Genomic DNA, 21499 nt, shown 5'->3' on the forward strand with positions numbered 1-21499 from the left:
TTGCACCCAAACCCACTAGGCCCCCTGGCCCTATGACAAAGGGGCTCACCCCCTGGAACGATTTTTAAAAAAGAGAGAAAGAATAACAAAAAAATAATAATTAAAATAAATAAATAAATAAAATAAATAATTAATTAAGTTAATTAATCATGTTTAATTAATCTAATTAACTATTTAGTTTAACTAAACAGTAATTAGATTAGCTAATTCCTAATTAACCTAAACAGGGTATGACAGGTGGGACCCACACGTCAGTTTGACCCAGTCAACCCCCTATTGACTGCTGACATCATGCTGACGTCAGCAAACACTATTCTGGATAATGTTGATTAAATTAATTAAATAAATCCTAAAAATGTTTTAAATCTTTTAAAATTAATATAAAATAAACCGTAGCTCGGATGGAAAAACTATGTACATGAAAGTTGCTCCGAACGACGAGACGGATCCGGATACGCAGCCCATTCGTCCGCCACGCATCCCTAGCATAGCGAACATGCAACTTTTTTCTTCCAATTCATCTGTCCGAAAACGCGAAACACCGGGGATAATTTCCCGGATGTTTCCCCCCTTCACCAGTACCACCTAATATCGCGTTAGGGCACACCTAGCATCACGCTTTGTCATGTCATGCATCGTCATGCATTTGTTTGCATTATATTTATTGTTTCTTCCCCCTCTTCTCTCGCTAGACACCGAGACTGGTGCCGCTGCTACCCTGTACGACTACGGTGTTGTCGACCCCTCTCTCTTGCCAGAGCAACCAGGCAAGCCCCCCCTTGATCACCAGATATCGCTTACTTTTCTCTCTACTGCTTGCATTAGAGTAGTGCAGCATGTTACTGCTTTCCGTTAATCCTATTCTGATGCATAGCCTATCATTGTTGCTACAACTGTTGATACCTTACCTGAAATCCTAAATGCTTAGTATAGGATGCTAGATTATCATCAGTGGCCCTACATTCTTGTCAGTCTGCCATGCTATACTATCGGGCCGTGATCACGTCGGGTGTTGATCACGGGTACATACTATACATAATACTATACATGTAGTGACTAAAGTCGGGTCGGCTCGTAGAGTACTCGTAAGTGATTTCAATGAGGGGGCTAAAAGGACAGGTGGCTCCATCCAGGTAGTGGTGGGCCTGAGTTCCCGACGGCCTCCAACTTTTACTTTGTGGCGGAGCGACAGGGCAGGTTGAGACCACCTAGGAGAGAGGTGGGACTGGCCCTGGTCGGCGTTCGCGGTTGCTTCAAGATAACACGCTTAACGAGATCTTGGTATTTGACCTGAGTCTGGCTACTGGCCTATACGCACTAACCAACTATGCGGGAACAGTTATGGGCACTCGACGTCGTGGTATCAGCCGAAGCCTTCGTGACGTCAGTGACTGAGTGGCGCGCGCCGGGTTGGACCGCGTAATGCAACTTCCTTTGTAATGGAGGTTGCTAGGTCCGCTCAGCGGCCGCGTACGCAACATGCAGGTGTGCAATGGGCGATGGGCCCAAACCCCTGCGCACATAGGATTTAGACCGGCATGCTGACCTCTATGTTGTGCCTAGGTAGGGCTGCAATGTGTTGATCTTCCGAGGCCGGGCATGACCCATGGAAGTGTGTCCGGACAAAGGGATCGAGCATGTTGGGAAATGTGGTGCACCCCTGCAGGGAAGTTAATCTATTCGAATAGCCGTGATCTTCGGTAACAGGACGACTTGGAGTTGTACCTTGACCTTATGACAACTAGAACCGGATACTTAATATAACACACCCTTCCAAGTGCCAGATACAACCGGTGATCGCTCTCTCACAGGGCGACGAGGGGAGGATCATCGGTTAGGATTATGCTATGCGATGATACTTGGTGAACTTACCATCTACTCTCTTCTTCTGCTGCAAGATGGAGGTTACTAGAAGCGTAGTCTTTGAAAGGACTAGCTATCCCCCTCTTATTCCGGCATTCTGCAGTTCAGTCCACATATGTTGCCCCCTTTTCCATTTGATACCAATGCATACATATGTAGTGTAGCTCCTTGCTTGCGAGTACTTTGGATGAGTACTCATGGTTGCTTTGTTCCCCCTTCCCCCCTTCCTATACCCGATTGTTGCGACCAGACGTTGGAGTCCCGGAGCCAGACGCCACTGTCGATGACGAGTGCTACTACTTTGGAGGTGCCTATTACTATGTGCAGCCCGCTGACGACGACCAGGAGTAGTTTAGGAGGATCCCAGGCAGGAGGACCGTGCCTCTTTCGATCTGTATCCCAGTTTGTGCTCGCCTTCTTAAGGCAAACTTGTTTCCTCATGTCTGTACTTAGATATTGTTGCTTCCGCTGACTCGTCTATGATCGAGCTCTTGTATTTGAAGCCGTCGAGGCCCATGGCTTGTAATATGTTGCTTGTATGACTTATTTTATTTGTAGAGTTGTGTTTTGATATCTTCCTGTGAGTCCCTGATCTTGATCGTACACGTTTGCGTGTATGATTAGTGTACGGTCAAATCGGGGGCGTCACATAAAGAGTTCATCATAAAGGGTTACTTCGATGCAAGCTTTGACATCGATCCAGATGACTCTGAGTTTCGAGCTTAATATGTATGGTGGAGTAGCCATTTGGAGTAGATCCAAGCAGAGTGTGGTAGCATCATCTACATATGCCATAGAGATTTGCAAACTACGCATGGATCTGAATGTTGCAGACCTATTGACTAAAAGCCTCTCTCACGAGAAAAACATGATGAGCCCCAAAACTCGTTGGGTGTTAGATTCATTATGATGCAACATAGATTATTGACTCTAGTGCAAGTGGGAGACTGTAGGAAATATGCCCTAGTGGCAATAATAAATTGGCTATTATCATATTTCCTTGTTAATAATTCTAGAATGGTATTGACCGGAAACTTAAATACATGTGTGAATACATAAAGAACAATGTCTCCCTAATAAGCCTCTACAAGACTAGCTCATTGATCAAGGATGGTTAAGGTTTCCTAACCATAGATATGAGTTGTCATTTGATTACCCGATCACAACATTAGGTGAATGATGTGATGTCAAGTATCTGTTCCTTAGACCATGAGATCATGTCACTCGCGGACACCGGTGGAATACCTTGTGTGCTATAAAACGTCACTTCATAATTGGGTGACCATAAAGGTGCTATACAGGTATCTCCGAAGGTGTCTGTTGAGTTGCATGGATCGAGACTGGGATTTGTCACTCCGTGTGATGGAGAGATATCACTGGGCCCTCTCGGTAATACAACATCACAAGAAGCTTCATGTGACTACTGATTTTAGTCACGGGATCTTGTATTATGGAATGAGTAAAGAGACTTACCGCTAACGAGATTGAACTAGGTATATTAACGATCAAATCTCGGGCAAGTAACATATCGCCGGACAAAGGGAATTGTATACGGGATTAACTGAATCCTCAACATCGTGGTTCAACCGATAAAGATCTTCGTTGAATATGTAGAATCAATATTGGCATCCAGGCCCCGTGCTACCTCTTGAGCACTGCATTGGTTTTCCCTTGAACAGAAAAGGGTGATGCAGCAAAGTAGCGTAAGTATTTCACTCAGCCTTTGAGAACCAAGGTATCAATCCAGTAGGAGACTACACGCAATTCCCTCGTACCTACACAAACAAATAAGAACCTAACCAACGCGATAAAGGGCTTGTCAATCCCTTCACGGTCACTTACGGGAGTGAGATCTGATAGAGATAATAATAATAATAATAAGATAAATATTTTTGGTATTTTTATGATATAGATTGAAAGTAAAGATTGCAAAATAAAATAGATTGGAAACTTATATGATAAGAGATAGACCCGGGGGCCATAGGTTTCACTAGTGGCTTCTCTCAAGATAGCATAAGTACTATGGTGGGTGAACAAATTACTGTCGAGCAATTGATAGAAAAGTGCATAATTATGAGAATATCTAGGCATGATCATGTATATAGGCATCATGTCCGCGACAAGTAGACCGAAACGATTCTGCATCTACTACTATTACTCCACACATCGACCGCTATCCAGCATGCATCTAGAGTATTAAGTTCATAAGAACAGGGTAATGCATTAGGCAAGATGACATGATGTAGAGGGATAAACTCAAGCAATATGATATAAACCCCATCTTTTTATCCTCGATGGCAACAATACAATACATGCCTTGCTGCCCCTGCTGTCACTGGGAAAGGACACCGCAAGATTGAACCCAAAGCTAAGCACTTCTCATGTTGCAAGAAAGATCAATCTAGTAGGCCAAACAAAACTGATAATTCGAAGAGACTTGCAAAGATAACCAATCATACATAAAAGATTTCAGAGAAGAATCAATTATTGTTCATAGATAAACTTGATCATAAACCCACAATTCATCGGATCTTGACAAACACACCGCAAAAAGAATTACATCGAATAGATCTCCAAGAAGATCGATTAGAACTTTCTATTGAGATCCAAACATAGAGAAGAAGCCATCTAGCTAATAACTATGGACCCGAAGGTCTGTGGTAAAATACTCACACATCATCGGAGTGGCTATGGTGTTGATGTAGAAGCCCTCCGTGATCAATTCCCCCTCCGACGGAGCTTTGGAAAAGGCCCCAAGATGGGATATCTTGGGTACAGAAGGTTGCGGCAGTGGAAATAGGGTTTTCGTGGTGCTCCTGGATGTTTTCGGGGTATATGGATATATATAGGAGGAAGAAGTAGGCCGATGGAGCTGCGAGGGGCCCACGAGGGTGGGGGCGCCCACGGGGACAGGCGCGCCTCCCTACCTCGTGGCCACCTCATTTCTTTTTTGATGTCTACTCCAAGTCCCCTAGATCACGTTTTTTACAAAAATAACTCTCTCGAAGGTTTCATTCAGTTTGGATTCCGTTTGATATTCATTTTCTGCGAAACACTGAAATAGGCAAAAAAACAGCAATTTGCACTAGGCCTTGGGTTAGTAGGTTAGTCCCAAAAATAATATAGAAGTGTATAATGAAGCCCATTAAACATCCAAAACAGATAATATAATAGCATGGAACAGTCAAGAATTATAGATACGTTGGAGACGTATCATCCCGCTATTGATTATTGACTGAAGAGGTGTCTCGGTCATGTCTACATATTCTCGAACCCGTAGGGTCGCACACTTGACGTTTAGTAGCGTTAGGGTACCATTGAGATATTTAATAGTGGAAAGTCTGAGGGTTGTTCGAAGTTCCAAATGGGATCCAGGATATCATGAGGAGCTCTGGAATGGTCCATAGATAAAGATTTATATATGGTAAGTCATATTTAGGGTTCGGAAAATGTTTGGGTTTTCAGTATTGTACCGGGAAGGTTCTAGAAGGTTTTGGAGTGGGGCCCACATGAATGTGGGCAGTGGGGAAAGGCCCCACAACCCCGATCTAGGCGCACCAAGATCCCCCCTAAAAGTAATATGATCATGTCCTGAAGGGATAATATCAAGATCCCTAAAAAAAAGGGATAACGATCGGTGGGGATGGAAAGGAGGCATTTCCTTCCTTCCCCATTGGCCAACGACCGTAGGGGCTTGGAGGGCAAGGCAACAGCCCCCTCCACAACTATATAAAGGTGGGGAGGCGTTCAGGGCAGCCACGCTTCCACCCTTGCCTGTCTCCCTCCCATTACACCTCCTCCACCTTGCGTAGACGCCCCCTGTTGCAGTTCCGCTGCTACCACAACCACCACACCATCATGTTGGTTCAGATCTCACCTACCTACTCTCCCTTAATTGATGGATCAAGAAGGAGAGGATGCCACCGAGCCAAACATGTGCTAAACTCGGAGGTGCCGTCCATTTGGCGCTAGATCTGTTTGGATCATGATTGGATCGTGAAGAGTATGACTACATCAACCGCATTATAAATGCTTCAACTTTCAGTATACAAGGGTATGTCAAAATACTCCCCTCTCATTTATATGCATCTCCTAGATTAGATCTTGGGTGTTTCATAGGAAATTTTTTGATTTTCATGCAACGCTCCCCATCATCACTTCCTTGGAGGGAAGCTAGTCATCGTTGAAGGGATGGGTGTTACCGCGAAGGCACATGAACACCATGAAGGCTCACCCTATTCTCGTTGAGATATCACCATGAAGGAGATTCTCAACCACTAGTGGTAGAATTGAGGTAACCTCCAAACCTTCATAAACTTTATGGGGGACAAATCACAAGTTGATTCCTCACTGGAGCACTCCTACCCCCTAGGAGTCTCCAACCTCGAAGAGTAACAAGATCAACGGGAAAATGCTTAAGACTTGGTCAAATCACAAATTGCTTCGGTGAAAAGAGAGAGGAGTGAATCTATCAATGGGTGAAATCTCTCTCAAGAACCTTCACAAATATCTCCGGGATCTAAGATTTGGTGTATGAGAAAGGAGATGGAGCCTTTTCTTAGTTCTAGGTCCAATATTTGTGTTTGCTCAACCTCTCCACGAAGTGGTGAACGGGTATATATAGCTTGGCCCCAAAACTAGTCGTTTGAGTGTACAGAGTTGTGTAAGTACCAGAAATCTAATCGTTGTTCGTTATGCAGAGGCTATATAAATAGCATATAGAAAGTAATAGGGGCACCAAACATGTAGTAAGTACCATACATCTGATGGCTATACGTGATGGACCAGACATCTGGTGGAGACCAGACATCTGGCACAAATATGTTGTTTGGTTCTGTGAGTATGACAGAAGTCCTGTGGGGATCGGACATCCAGTGCCTAGGTGGAGGATCGGACATCAAGTGGAGGCCGGACATCCGACATACCTTGACTTAGTGCTAGGATTGGTATTTTGGTAGGTATATTTTGCCTTCGACTTTCTGTGTATGGTTTTAGTGGAATAGTTTATAGAAGATATTGTCTTGAGCAACTCCATCGCGAACCCCTTTTGATGGAAATATGCCCTAGAGGCAATAATAAAATGGTTATTATTATATTTCCTTATTCATGATAAAGGTTTATTATTCATGCCGGAATTGTATTAATCGGAAACTTAAATACATGTGTGGATACATAAACAAATATCGTGTCCCTAGTGAGCCTCTACTAGACTAGCTCGTTGATCAAAGATGGTTAATGTTTCCTAACCATATACATGAGTTGTCATTTGATAACGGGATCACATCATTAGGAGAATGATGTGATGGACAAGACCCAACCGTTAGCATATCATATGATCATTCAGTTTATTGCTACTGCTTTCTTAATGTCAAATACATGTTCCTTCTACCATGAGATCATGCAACTCTCGGATACCGGAGGAATACCTTGTGTTGTATCAAACCTCACAACATAACTGGGTGATCATAAAGTTGCTCTACAGGTATCTCTGAAGGTGTCTGTTGAGTTGGCGTGAATCGAGATTGGGATTTGTCAATCCATGTATCAAAGAGGTATATCTGGGCCCTCTCGGTAATACACATCACAAGAAGCTTGCAAGCAAAGTGACTAAGGAGTTAGTTGCAAGATGATGTATTATGAAACGAGTAAAGAGACTAGCTGGTAACGAGATTGAACTAGGTATAGAGATACCGACGATCGAATCTCGGGCAAGTAACATACCGACAAACAAAGGGAATTACGTATGTTGTCATAAAGGTTCAACCGACAAAAGATCTTCATGGAATATGTAGGAATCAATATGGGCATCTAGGTCCCGCTATTGGTTATTGACCGGAGAGGTGTCTCGATCATGACTACATAATTCCCAAACCCGTAGGGTCGCACACTTAACGTTCGTTGACGCTAGAGTAGTATTGGGATATTTGATGAGTGCTAACCAAATGTTGTTCGGAGTCCAGGATGAGATCCCGGACATCATGAGGAGTCTTTAAATGGTCGAGAGGTAAAGATTTATATATGGGAAGTCATATTTTGGGTTCCGGAAAAATGTGTCGTTTTTTGTGATTGTACCGGGAAGCTTCCAGAAGGTTCCAGAGGATTCCGGAGGGGTCCGAAAGTCCACAAGTGGGTTCACCACAACCCAAGGACTAGCATGGGCTATGGGGAGGTGCCCTGGCCTTATTGGTCTAGGTGCACCAAGTCCTCAAAAGCCCATGTGGATAGTGAAGGCAAAAAAGGAAGGGGTCATAGTAGGAATAGGATTGGACTTGGAGTCCAAGTCCTCTCCCCCTAAGATGCTGATACGTCTCCAACGTATCTATAATTTTTGATTGTTCCATGCAGTTATATTATCATTCTTGGATGTTTTATAATCATTTTTGGGGACTAACCTATTAACATAGTGCCAAGTGCTAGTTGTTGTTTTTTGCTTGTTTTTTTACATCAAAGGAAATCAATATCAAACGGAGTCCAAACACTGCGAAACTTTTTGCAGATTTTTTATGGAGCAAAACACCCAGCATGGGCCAGAGCAACACCTAGGGGTGCCTCGAGGGGGGCACAACCCACCAGGGCGCGTCTGGGGGCCCAGGCGCGCCCAGGTGGGTTGTGCCCACCTCGGTGGCTTCCCGCACCCCTCTTTACCCTATAAATTCCCAAAATTCCACAAACCCTCGGGGTTAACCTAGATCAGAAGTTCCACCGTCGCAAGGCTCTGTAGCCACGAAAAGCCAATCTAGACCCTGTTTCGGCACCTTGCCGGATGGGGAATCATCTCTGGTGGCCATCTTCATCAACCCGACGGCCACCACGATGAGGAGGGAGTAGTCCAACCTCGGGGCTGAGGGGTTTTACCAGTAGCTATGTGTTTAATCTCTCTCTCTCGTGTTCTTGAGATGCCATGATCTTGATGTATCGCGTTGATACGTCCATTTTGCATCATGCTTCTATATCAATATTTATTGCATTATGGGCTGTTATTACACATTATGTCATAATACTTATGCCTATTCTCTCTTATTTTACATGGTTTACATGAAGAGGGAGAATGCCGGCAACTAGAATTCTTGGCTTGAAAAGGAGCAAATATTAGAGACCTATTCTGCACAACTCCAAAAGTCCTAAAACTTCACGGGAGCACGTTTCAAAATATATAAAAAATATTGGGCGAAGAAGTACCAGGGGCCACCCACCCTGCACGAGGGTGGGGGCGCGCCCCTGTCTCGTGTGGCCCCCTGGCAGGCCTCGGTGCCCATCTTCTGCTATATGAAGTCTTTCGCTCTGAGAAAAAATCATAAGCAAGCTTTGGACGAAACTCGCCGCCACGAGGCGGAACCTTGGCGGAACCAATCTAGGGCTCCGGCGGAGCTGTTCTGCCGGGGAAACATCCCTCCGGGAGGGGGAAATCACATCGATCCTCTCATCGGGAGGGGGTCAATCTCCATCAACATCTTCACCAACCATCTCATCTCAAACCCTAGTTCATCTCTTGTATCCAATCTTTGTCTCAAAACCTCAGATTGGTACCTGTGGGTTGCTAGTAGTGTTGATTACTCCTTGTAGTTGATGCTAGTTGGTTTATTGGTGGAAGATCATATGTTCAGATCCTTTATTTGCATATTAATACCCCTCTGATTATGAACATGAATATGATTTGTGAGTAGTTACGTTTGTTCCTGAGGACATGGGAGAAGTCTTGCTATAAGTAGTCATGTGAATTTGGTATTCGTTCGATATTTTGATGAGATGTATGTTGTCTCTCCTCTAGTGGTGTCATGTGAACGTTGACTACATGACACTTCACCATTGTTTGAGCCTAGAGGAAGTCATTGGGAAGTAATAAGTAGATGATGGGTTGCTAGAGTGACAGAAGCTTAAACCCTAGTTTATGTGTTGCTTCGTAAGGGGTTGATTTGGATCCATATGTTTCATGCTATGGTTAGGTTTACCTTAATACTTCTATTGTAGTTGCGGATGCTTGTAATAAGGGGTTAATCATAAGTGGGAAGCTTCCAAGGAAGGCAGTACCCAAGCACCGGTCACCCACATATCAAATTATCAAAGTACCGAACGCGAATCAATGAGCGTGATGAAAACTAGCTTGACGATAATTCCCATGTGTCCTCGGAGCGCTTTCCTTTAGTATAAGAGTTTCCAGGCTGTCCTTTTCTACAAAAGATGGACATCTTGTTACACTTTTATTTACTTTATTACTTGTTACCCGTTACAAATTACTTATCACAAAACTATCCTATTACCTATAATTTCAGTGCTTGCAGAGAATACCTTACTGAAAACTGCTTATCATTTCCTTCTGCTCCTCGGGGTTCGACACTCTTACTTATTGAAAGAACTACGATAGATCCCCTATACTTTTGGGTCATCAAGACTCTTTTCTAGCACCGTTGTCGGGGAGTGAAGCACCTTTGGTAGGTGGAATTTGGTAAGGAAAAATTTATATAGTGTGCTGAAATTTACTGTCACTTGTTACTATGGAAAGTAATCCTTTGAGGGGCTTGTTCGGGGTATTTTCACCCCAACCAGTAGAGCAAAGAGTTTCTCCTCAACCTACTAAACCTACTGAATTTTTTTACTTTGAAATCCTTTGGGTATGATAGAGAAACTGCTAGCTAATCCTTTCACAGGTGATGGAACATTACATCCCAATTTGCACTGAATCTATATGGATGAAGTTTGTGGATTATTTAAGCTTGCAGGTATGCCCGAGGATGTTATCGAGAAGAAGTTCTTCCCTTTATATTTGAAGGGAAATGCATTGACATGGTTTAGGCTATGTGATGATATGGGATCATGGAACTACAACCGATTGAAATTGGAATTTCATCAGAAGTTTTATCATATGCATCTGGTTCATCGTGATTGTAATTATATATATAATTTTTGGCCTCGCGAAGGAGAAAGCATCGCTCAAGCTTGGGGGAGGCTTATGTCAATGTTATATTCATGTACCAATCATGAGCTCTCAAGATAAATTATTATTTAAAAAATTTATGCTCGGCTTTCTCTCAATAATCGCTCCATGCTCAATACTTCTTGTATTGGTTCTTTTATGATGAAGACTATTGAATTCAAATGGAATTTATTGGAAAGAATTAAACGCAACTCTGAAGATTGGGATCTCGACGAAGGTAAGGAGTCAGGTATAACACCTAAGTATGACTATGTTAAATCTTTTATGGATACCGATGTTTTCCATGAATTTAGCACTAAATATGGACTTGACTCTGAGATAGTAGCTTCTTTCTGTGAATCCTTTGCTACTCATGTTGATCTCCCTAAGGAGAAGTGGTTGAAATATGATCCTGCCATTGAAGTAAAAGTAGTTGCACCTATTAAACTTGAAGAAAAGACTATCACTTATAATGTTGATCCTGTTGTTCCTACTGCTTATATTGAGAAACCACCTTTCCCTGTTAGAATAAGGGATCACGCTAAAGGTTCAACTGTGGTTCGTAAGAGTAATACTAGAACACCTACACCCCCTGAGCAAATTAAAGTTGAACCTAGTATTGCTATGGTTAAAGATCTCTTGGACGATAATATCGATGGGCATGTTATTTACTTCTGTGATGAAGCTGCTAGAATTGCTAGACCTGACACTAAAAATAAACATAGACCCGTTGTAGGCATGCCTGTTATTTCTGTTAAAATAGGAGATCATTGCTATCATGGCTTATGTGATATGGGTGCTAGTGCAAGTGCAATACCTCATTCCTTATATAAAGAAATTATGTGTGCATGATATTGCACCTGCTGAGATAGAGGAAATTGATGTTACAATTAAGCTTGCCAATAGAGACACTATTTCACCAGTGGGATTGTTAGAGATGTTGAGTCTTGTGTGGGAAAGTTAAATATCCTGCTGATTTTCTTGTTCTTGGTTCCCCACAAGATAACTTTTGTCCCATTATATTTGGTAGACCCTTCTTGAATACTGTTAATGCTAGGATAGATTGCAAAAAGGATGTAGTTACTATTGGTTGGGGGATATGTCTCATGAGTTTAATTTTGCTAAATTTCATAGACAACCCCATGATAAAGAATTGCCTAGTTAAAAGATGAAATTATTGGTCTTGCTTCTATTGCTCGTGCCTCCTAATGATCCTTTAGAACAATATTTGCTAGACCATGAAAATGATATGTTTATGAATGAAAGAAGGGAAATAGATGAAGTATTCTTTAAAGGGACCTATTTTGAAACACAACTTGCCTGTTGAAATCCTAGGGGATCCTCCTCCACCCAAGGGTGATCCCGTGTTTGAGCTTAAACCATTACCTGATACTCTTAATATGCTTATCTTGAGAAAAAGATATATCATGTTATTATTAGTGCTAACCTTTCAGAGCATGAAGAAAAGAAATTATTGAAAAACTCTAAAGAAGCACCGTGCTGTCTATGGATATACTCTTGATGATCTTAATGGGCATTAGTCCCACTCTATGCCAGCACAAAATAAAATTGGAGAAAGACGCAAACCGGTTGTTGATCACCAACGACAGTTAAATCCTAAGATGAAAGAAGTGGTAAGAAAAGAAATACTAAAGCTTCTAGAGGCAGGTATAATTTATCCCGTTGCTGATAGTTAGTGGTAAGCTTGTCCATTGTGTCCCTAAGAAGGGAGGTATTACTGTTGTTCCTAATGATAAAGATGAATTGATCCCACAAAGAATTGTTACGGGTTATAGAATGGTAGTTGATTTCTACAAAATAAATAAAGCTACTAAAAAGGGTCATTACCCGTTACCCTTTATTTATCAAATGCTAGAAAGATTATCCAAACATACACATTTTTGCTTTCTATATGGTTATTCTGTTTTCTCTCAAATACCTGTGTCAAAAGAGGATCAAGAAAAGACAACTTTTACTTGCCCTTTTGGTACTTTTGCTTATAGACGTATGCCTTTTGGTTTATGCAATGCACCTGCTACCTTTCAAAGTTGTATGACTGCTATATTCTCTGATTTTTGTGAAAAGATTGTTGAGGTTTTCATGGATGATTTTTCCGTATATGGAAATTCTTTTGATGATTGCTTAAGCAACCTTGATCGAGTTTTGCAGAGATGTGAAGAACTAATCTTGTCTTGAATTGGGAGAAGTGCCACTTTATGGTTAATGAAGGTATTGTCTTGGGGCATAAAATTTCTGAAAGAGGTATTGAAGTTGATAAAGCTAAGGTAGATGGTATTGAAAAGAGGCCATGTCCTAAGGACATCAAAGGTATAAGAAGTTTCCTTGGTCATGCTGGTTTTTATAGGAGGTTCATTAAGGGCTTCTCTAAAATTTCTAGGCCCCTGACTAATCTCTTACAAAAAGATGTTCCATTTGTCTTTGATGATGATTGTGTAGAAGCATTTGAAATACTTAAGAAAGCCTTGATTTCTGCACCTATTGTTCAGCCACCTGATTGGAATTTACCCTTTGAAATTATGTGTGATGCTAGTGATTATGCTGTAGGGGCTGTTCTAGGGCAAAGAGTTGATAAGAAATTAAATGTTATCCAATATGCTAGTTAGACTCTGGACAGTGCCCAGAGAAATTATGCTACTACTGAAAAATAATTTTTAGCAGTTGTATTTTCTTGTGATAAGTTCAGACCTTATATTGTTGATTCTAAAGTAACTGTTCACACTGATCATGCTGCTATTAAATATCTTATGGAAAAGAAAGATGCTAAACCTAGACTTATTAGATGGGTTCTCTTGCTACAAGAATTTGATTTGCATATTATTGATAGAAAGGGAGCTGAGAACCGTTGCAGACAACTTGTCTAGGTTAGAGAATGTTCTTGATGACCCACTACCTATTGATGATAGCTTTCTTGATGAACAATTAGCTGTCATAAATGCTTCTCGTACTGCTCCATGGTATGCTGATTATGCTAATTATATTGTTGCTAAATTTATACCACCTAGTTTCACATACCAAGCAAAAGAAAAAAATTCTATGATTTAAGACATTACTTTTGGGATGACCCACCTTTATAAAGAAGGAGTAGATGGTGTTATTAGACGTTGTGTACCTGAGCATGAACAGGAACAGATCCTACGTAAGTGTCATTCCGCGTCTTATGGAGGACACCACGCTAGAGATAGAACTGCACATAAGGTATTGCAATCTGGTTTTTATTGGCCTACTCTCTTCAAGGATGCCCGTAAGTTTGTCTTGTCTTGTGATGAATGTCAAAGAATTGGTAATATTAGTAGACGTCAAGAAATGCCTATGAATTATTCACTTGTTATTGAACCATTTGATGTTTGGGGCTTTGATTATATGGGACCTTTTCCTTCCTCTAATGGGTATACACATATTTTAGTTGCTGTTGATTACGTTACTAAGTGGGTAGAAGCTATTCCAACTAGTAGTGCTGATCATAACACCTCTATTAAGATGCTTAAAGAAGTTATTTTTCCGAGGTTTGGAGTCCCTAGATACTTAATGACTGATGGTGGTTCACATTTTATTCATGGTGCTTCGTAAAATGCTTGCTAAGTATGATGTTAATCATAGAATTGCATCTCCATATCACCCACAGTCTAGTGGTCAAGTAGAACTAAGTAATAGAGAGCTTAAATTAATTTTGCAAAAGACTGTTAATAGATCTAGAAAGAATTGGTCCAAGAAACTTGATGATGCATTATGGGCCTATAGAACTGCATATAAAAATCCTATGGGTATGTCTCCGTATAAAATGGTTTATGGAAAAGCATGTCACTTACCTCTCGAACTAGAACATAAGGCATATTGGGCTATTAAAGAGCTCAACTATGATTTCAAACTTGCCGGTGAGAAGAGGTTATTTGATATTAGCTCACTTGATGAATGGAGAACCCAAGCTTAGAAAATGCCAAGTTGTTTAAAGAAAAAGTTAAAAGATGGCATGACAAAAGGATACAAAAGCGTGAGTTTAATGTAGGTGATTATGTTTGCTATACAACTCTCGTTTAAGATTTTTGCAGGAAAACTCCTCTCTAAATGGGAAGGTCCTTACGTTATCGAGGAGGTCTATCGTTCCGGTGCCATAAAAATCAACAACTTCGAAGGCACAAATCCGAGGGTGGTGAACGGTCAAAGAATCAAACATTATATCTCAGGTAATCCCATAAATGTTGAAACTAATGTTATTGAAACCGTAACCCCGGAGGAGTATATAAGGGACACTTTCCAGAACGTTTTAGACTCCGAAAAGGAATAGGTATGTGGTACGGTAAGTAAACCGACTCCAAAACAGTTCTAATAGCAATTTTTCTCTGTTTTGGAATATTTAAGAAAATAGGAAAATAAGAAGCAGTCCGGAAGACACGAGGCTTCCACGAGGGTGGAGGGCGCGCCCTACCCCCCTGGGCGCGCCCTCCACCTCGTGGGCCTCCGTGTCCTTCCGGACTGCTTCTTATTTTCCTATTTTTAAATATTCCAAAGAGAAAATTGCTATTAGAACTGTTTTGGAGTCGGTTTACTTACCGTACCACATACCTATTCCTTTTCGGAGTCTGAAACGTTCTGGAAAGTGTCCTTATATATTCCTCCGGGGTTACGGTTTCAATAACATTAGTTTCAACATTTATGGATTACCTGAGATATAATGTTTGATTCTTTGACCGTTCACCACCCTCGGATTTGTGCCTTCGAAGTTGTTGATTTTTATGGCACCGGAACGATAGACCTCCTCGATAACGTAAGGACCTTCCCATTTAGAGAGGAGTTTTCCTGCAAAAAAATCTTAAACGAGAGTTGTATAGCAAAATACATAATCACCTACATTAAACTCACTTTTGTATCCTTTTGTCATGCCATCTTTTAACTTTTTCTTTAAACAGTTTGGCATTTTCTCATAGGCATGGGTTCTCCATTCATCAAGTGAGCTAATGTCAATAACCTCTTCTCACCGGCAAGTTTGAAATCATAGTTGAGCTCTTTAATAGCCCAATATGCCTTATGTTCTAGTTCGAGAGGTAAGTGACATGCTTTTCCATAAACCATTTTATACAGAGACATACCCATAGGATTTTTATATGCAGTTTTATAGGCCCATAATGCATCATCAAGTTTCTTGGACCAATTCTTTCTAGATCTATTAACAGTCTTTTGCAAAATTAATTTAATCTCTCTATTACTCGGTTCTAGTTGACCACTAGACTGTGGGTGGTATGGAGATGCAATTCTATGATTAACATCATACTTAGCAAGCATTTATGAAAAGCACCATGAATAAAATGTGAACCACCATCAGTCATTAAGTATCTAGGGACTCCAAACCTCGGAAAAATAATTTCTTTAAGCACTGCTAGTTGGAATAGCTTCTACCCACTTAGTAATGTAATCAACATCAACTAAAATATGTGTATACCCATTAGAGGAAGGAAACGGTCCCATATAAATCAAAGCCCCAAACATCAATTAGTTCAATAACAAGTGAATAATTCATAGGTATTTCTTGACGTCTACTAATATTACCAATTCTTTGAAATTCATCACAAGATAAGACAAACTTACGGGCATCCTTGAAGAGAGTAGGCCAATAAAAACCGGATTGCAATACCTTATGTGCAGTGATATCTCCAGCATGGTGTCCTCCATAATCCTCGGAGTGACACTTGCGTAGGATCTGTTCCTGTTCATGCTCAGGTACACAATGTCTAATGACACCATCTACTCCTTTATAAAGGTGTGGGTCATCCCAGAAATAATGTCTTAAATCATAGAAAAACCTTTTCTTTTGCTGGTATGTGAAACTAGGTGGTATAAATTTAGCAACAATATAATTAGCATAATCATCATACCATGGAGTAGTACGAGAAGCATTTATGACAACTAATTGTTCATCAGGAAAGCTATCATCAATAGGTAGTGGGTCATCAAGAACATTCTCTAGCCTAGACAAGTTGTCTGCAACGTGGTTCTCGGCTCCCTTTCTATCAATAATATGCAAATCAAATTCTTGTAGCAAGAGAACCCATCTAATAAGTCTATTAGCATCTTTCTTTTCCATAAGATATTTAATAGCAGCATGATCAGTGTGAACAGTTACTTTAGAATCAACAATATAAGGTCTGAACTTATCACAAGCAAACACAACTGCTAAAAATTACTTTTCAGTAGTAGCATAATTTCTCTGAGCACTATCGAGAGTCTTACTAGCATATTGGATAACATTTAATTTCTTATCAACTCTTTGTCCTAGACCAGCCCCTACAGCATAATCACTAGCATCACACATAATTTCAAAGGGTAAATTCCAATCAGGTGGCTGAACAATAGGTGCAGAAATCAAGGCTTTCTTAAGTATTTCAAATGCTTCTACACAATCATCATCAAAGACAAAAGGAACATCTTTTTGTAAGAGATTAGTTCAGAGGCCTAGAAATTTTTGAGAAGTCCTTAATGAACCTCCTATAAAAACCGGCATGACCAAGGAAACTTCTTATACCTTTAATGTCCTTAGGACACGGCATCTTTTCAATAGCATCAACTTTAGCTTTATCAACTTCAATACCTCTTTCAGAAATTTTATGCCCCAAGACAATACCTTCATTAACCATAAAGTGGCACTTCTCCCAATTCAAGACAAGATTAGTTTCTTCACATCTCTACAAAACTCAATCAAGGTTGCTTAAGCAATCATCAAAAGAAGTTCCATATATGGAGAAATCATCCATGAAAACCTCAACAATCTTTTCACAAAAGTCAGAGAATATAGCAGTCATACATCTTTGAAAGGTAGCAGGTGCATTACATAAACCAAAAGGTGTACGTCTATAAGCAAAGGTACCAAAAGGGCAAGTAAAAATTGTCTTTTCTTGATCCTCTTTTGACACAGGTATTTGAGAGAAACCAGAATAACCATCTAGAAAGCAAAAATGTGTATGCTTGGATAATCTTTCTAGCATTCGATCAATAAAAGGTAAAGGGTAATGATCCTTTTTAGTAGCTTTATTTAATTTGCGGAAATCAACTACCATTCTATAACTTGTAACAATTCTTTGTGGGATCAATTCATGTTTATCATTAGGAACAACAGTAATACCTCCCTTCTTAGGGACACAATGGACAGGACTTACCCACTGACTATCTGCAATAGGATAAATTATACCTGCCTCCAGAAGTTTTAGTATTTATTTTCTTACCACTTCTTTCATCTTAGGATTTAACCGTAGTTGGTGATCAACCACCGGTTTAGCATCCTTCTCCAATTTAATTTTGTGCTGGCATAAAGTGGGACTAATGCCCTTAAGATCATCAAGAGTATATCCAATAGTAGCACGGTGCTTCTTCAGAGCTTTCAATAATATCTTTTCTTCATGCTCTGAAAGGTTAGCACTAATAATAATAGGATATATCTCTTTCTCATCAAGATAAGCATATTTGAGAGTATCAGGTAAAGGTTTAAGCTCAAACATAGGATCACCCTTAGGTGGAGGAGGATCCCCTAGGATTTCAACAGGCAAGTTGTGTTTCAAAATAGGTCCCTGTTTAAACAATACCTCATCTATTTCCCTTCTTTCATTCATAAACATATCATTTTCATGCTCTAGCAAATATTGTTCTAAAGGATCACTAGGAGGCACGGCAATAGAAGCAAGACCAATAATTTCATCTTTACTAGGCAATTCTTTATCATGGGGTTGTCTACGAAATTTAGCAAAATTAAACTCATGAGACATATCCCCTAAACCAGCAGAAACAATATCCTTATTGTAGTCTATATTAGCATTAATAGTATTCAAGAAGGGTCTACCAAATATAATGGGACAAAAGTCATCTTGTGGGGAACCAAGAACAAGAAAATCAGCAAGATATTTAACTTTCTCACACAAGACTTCAACATCCCTAACAATCCCAACTGGTGAAATAGTATCTCTATTAGCAAGCTTAATTGTAACATCAATTTCTTCTATCTCAGCAGGTGCAATATCATGCATAATTTCTTTGTATAAGGAATGAGGTATTGCACTTGCACTAGCACCCATATCACATAAGCCATGATAGCAGTGATCTCCTATTTTAACAGAAATAACAGGCATGCCTACAACAGGTATATGTTTATTTTTAGTATCAGGTCTAGTAATTCTAGCAGATTCATTGCAGAAGTAAATAACATGCCCATCAATGTTATCGGCTAAGAGATCTTTAACCATAGCAACACAAGGTTCAACTTTAATTTTCTTAGGGGGTTTGGGTGTCTTAATATTACTTTTGTTGATCACGGTTGAAGCTTTAGCATGATCCTTTATTCTAACAGGGAAAGGTGGTTTCTCAATATAAGAAGTAGGAACAACGACATCATTATAAGTGACAGTCTTTTCTTCAACTTTAATAGGTGCAACTACTTTTACTTCAATAGGGAGATCAACATGAGTAGCAAAGGATTCACAGAAAGAAGCTACTATCTCAGAGTCAAGTCCATATTTAGTGCTAAATTCATGGAAAGCATCGGTATTCATAAAAGATTTAACACAATCAAACTTAGGCGTTATACCTGACTCCTTACCTTCGTCGAGGTCCCAATCTTCAAAATTGTGTTTAACTCTTTCCAATAAATCCCATTTGAATCCAATAGTCTTCATCATAAAAGATCCAGTACAAGAAGTATCGAGCATGGAGCGATTACTGAGAGAAAGTCGAGCATAAATTTTTTGAATAATCATTTCTTTTGAGAGCTCATGATTGGGGCATGAATATAACATTGACTTAAGCCTCCCCCAAGCTTGAGCGATGATTTCTCCTTTGCGAGGCCAAAAATTATATATATAATTACGATCACGATGAACAAGATGCATAGGATAAAACTTCTTATGAAATTCCAATTTCAATGGTTGGTAGTTCCATGATCCAATATCATCACATAGCCTCAACCATGTCAATGCATCTCCCTTTAAAGATAAAGGGAAGACCTTATTCTTGATAACATCCTCAGGCATACCTGCAAGCTTAAATAATCCACAAACTTCATCCACATAGATTAGGTGCAAATTGGGATGTAATGTTCCATCACCTATGAAAGGATTAGCTAGCAGTTTCTCTATCATACCCGTAGGAATTTCAAAGTAAACATTTTCAGTAGGTTCAGTAGGTTGAGTAGAAGCTCTTTTCTCTACTGTTCCAGGTGAAGATACCCCGAACAAGCCTCTCAAAGGATTATGTTCCATAGTAACAAGTGACAGTAAATTTCAGCACACTATATAAATTTTCCCTTACCAAATTCCACCTACCAAAGGCGCTTCACTCCCCGGCAACGGCGCCAGAAAACAGTCTTGATGACCCAGAAGTGTAGGGGATCTATCGTAGCCTTTTCGATAAGTAAGAGTGTCGAACCCAACGAGGAGCAGAAGGAAATGATAAGCAGTTTTCAGTAAGGTATTCTCTGCAAGCACTGAAATTATCGGTAACAGATAGTTTTGTGATAAGGTAATTTGTAACGAGTAACGAGTAATGCAAGTAAATAAGGTGCAGCAAGATGGCACAATCCTTTTTGTAGCAAAGGACAAGCCTGGACAAACTCTTATATAAAGGAAAGCGCTCCCGAGGACACATGGGAATTATCATCAAGCTAGTTTTAATCATGCTCATATGATTCGCGTTCGGTGCTTTGATAATTTGATATGTGGGCGGAGTAGTGCTTGGGTACTTTCATTACTTGGACAAGCATCCCACTTATGATTAACCCATATTGCAAGCATCCGCAACTACAACAGAAGTATTAAAGTAAACCTAAGCATAGCATGAAACATATGGATCCAAATCAGCCCCTTACGAAGCAACGCATAAACTAGGGTTTAAGCTTCTGTCACTCTAGCGACCCATCATCTACTTATTACTTCCCAATGCCTCCCTCTAGGCCCAAACAATGGTGAAGTGTCATGTAGTCAATGTTCACATGATACCACTAGAGGGATGAGAACATACATCTCATCAAAATATCGAACGAATACCAAATTCACATGACTACTTATAGCAAGACTTCTCCCATGTCCTCAGGAACAAACGTTACTACTCACAAAGCATATTAATGTTCATAATCGTAGGGGTATTAATATGCATAATGGATCTGAACATATGATCTTCCACCAAGTAAACCAACTAGCATCAACTACAAGGAGTAATCAACACTACTAGCAACCCACAGGTACCAATCTGAGGCTTTGAGACAAAGATCGGATACAAGAGATGAACTAGGGTTTGAGATGAGATGGTGCTGGTGAAGATGTTGATGGAGATTGACCCCCTCTCGATGAGAGGATCGTTGGTGATGATGATGGAGATCATTTCCCCCTCCTGGAGGGAAGTTTCCCCAGCAGAACAGCTCCACCGGAGCCCTAGATTGGTTCCGCCAAGGTTCCGCCTCGTGGCAGCGGAGTTTCGTCCCGTAAGCTTGCTTATGATTTTTTTCCTCAACGAAAGACTCCATATAGCCAAAGATGCGCATTAGAGGGCCACCAAGGGGCCCATGACGCAGGGGGCGCGCCCAGGGGGTAAGGCGTGCCCCCCACCCTTGTGGACGGTGGGTGACCCCCCTCTGGTACTTCTTTCGCCTAATATTTTTTATATATTCTAAAAATAATTCCCGTGGAGTTTCAGGACTTCTGGAGATGTGCAAAATAGGTCTCTAATATTTGCTCC

This window comes from Triticum urartu, chromosome 2 (genome assembly GCF_003073215.2).
Source record: "Triticum urartu cultivar G1812 chromosome 2, Tu2.1, whole genome shotgun sequence".
NCBI lineage: Eukaryota > Viridiplantae > Streptophyta > Magnoliopsida > Poales > Poaceae > Triticum > Triticum urartu.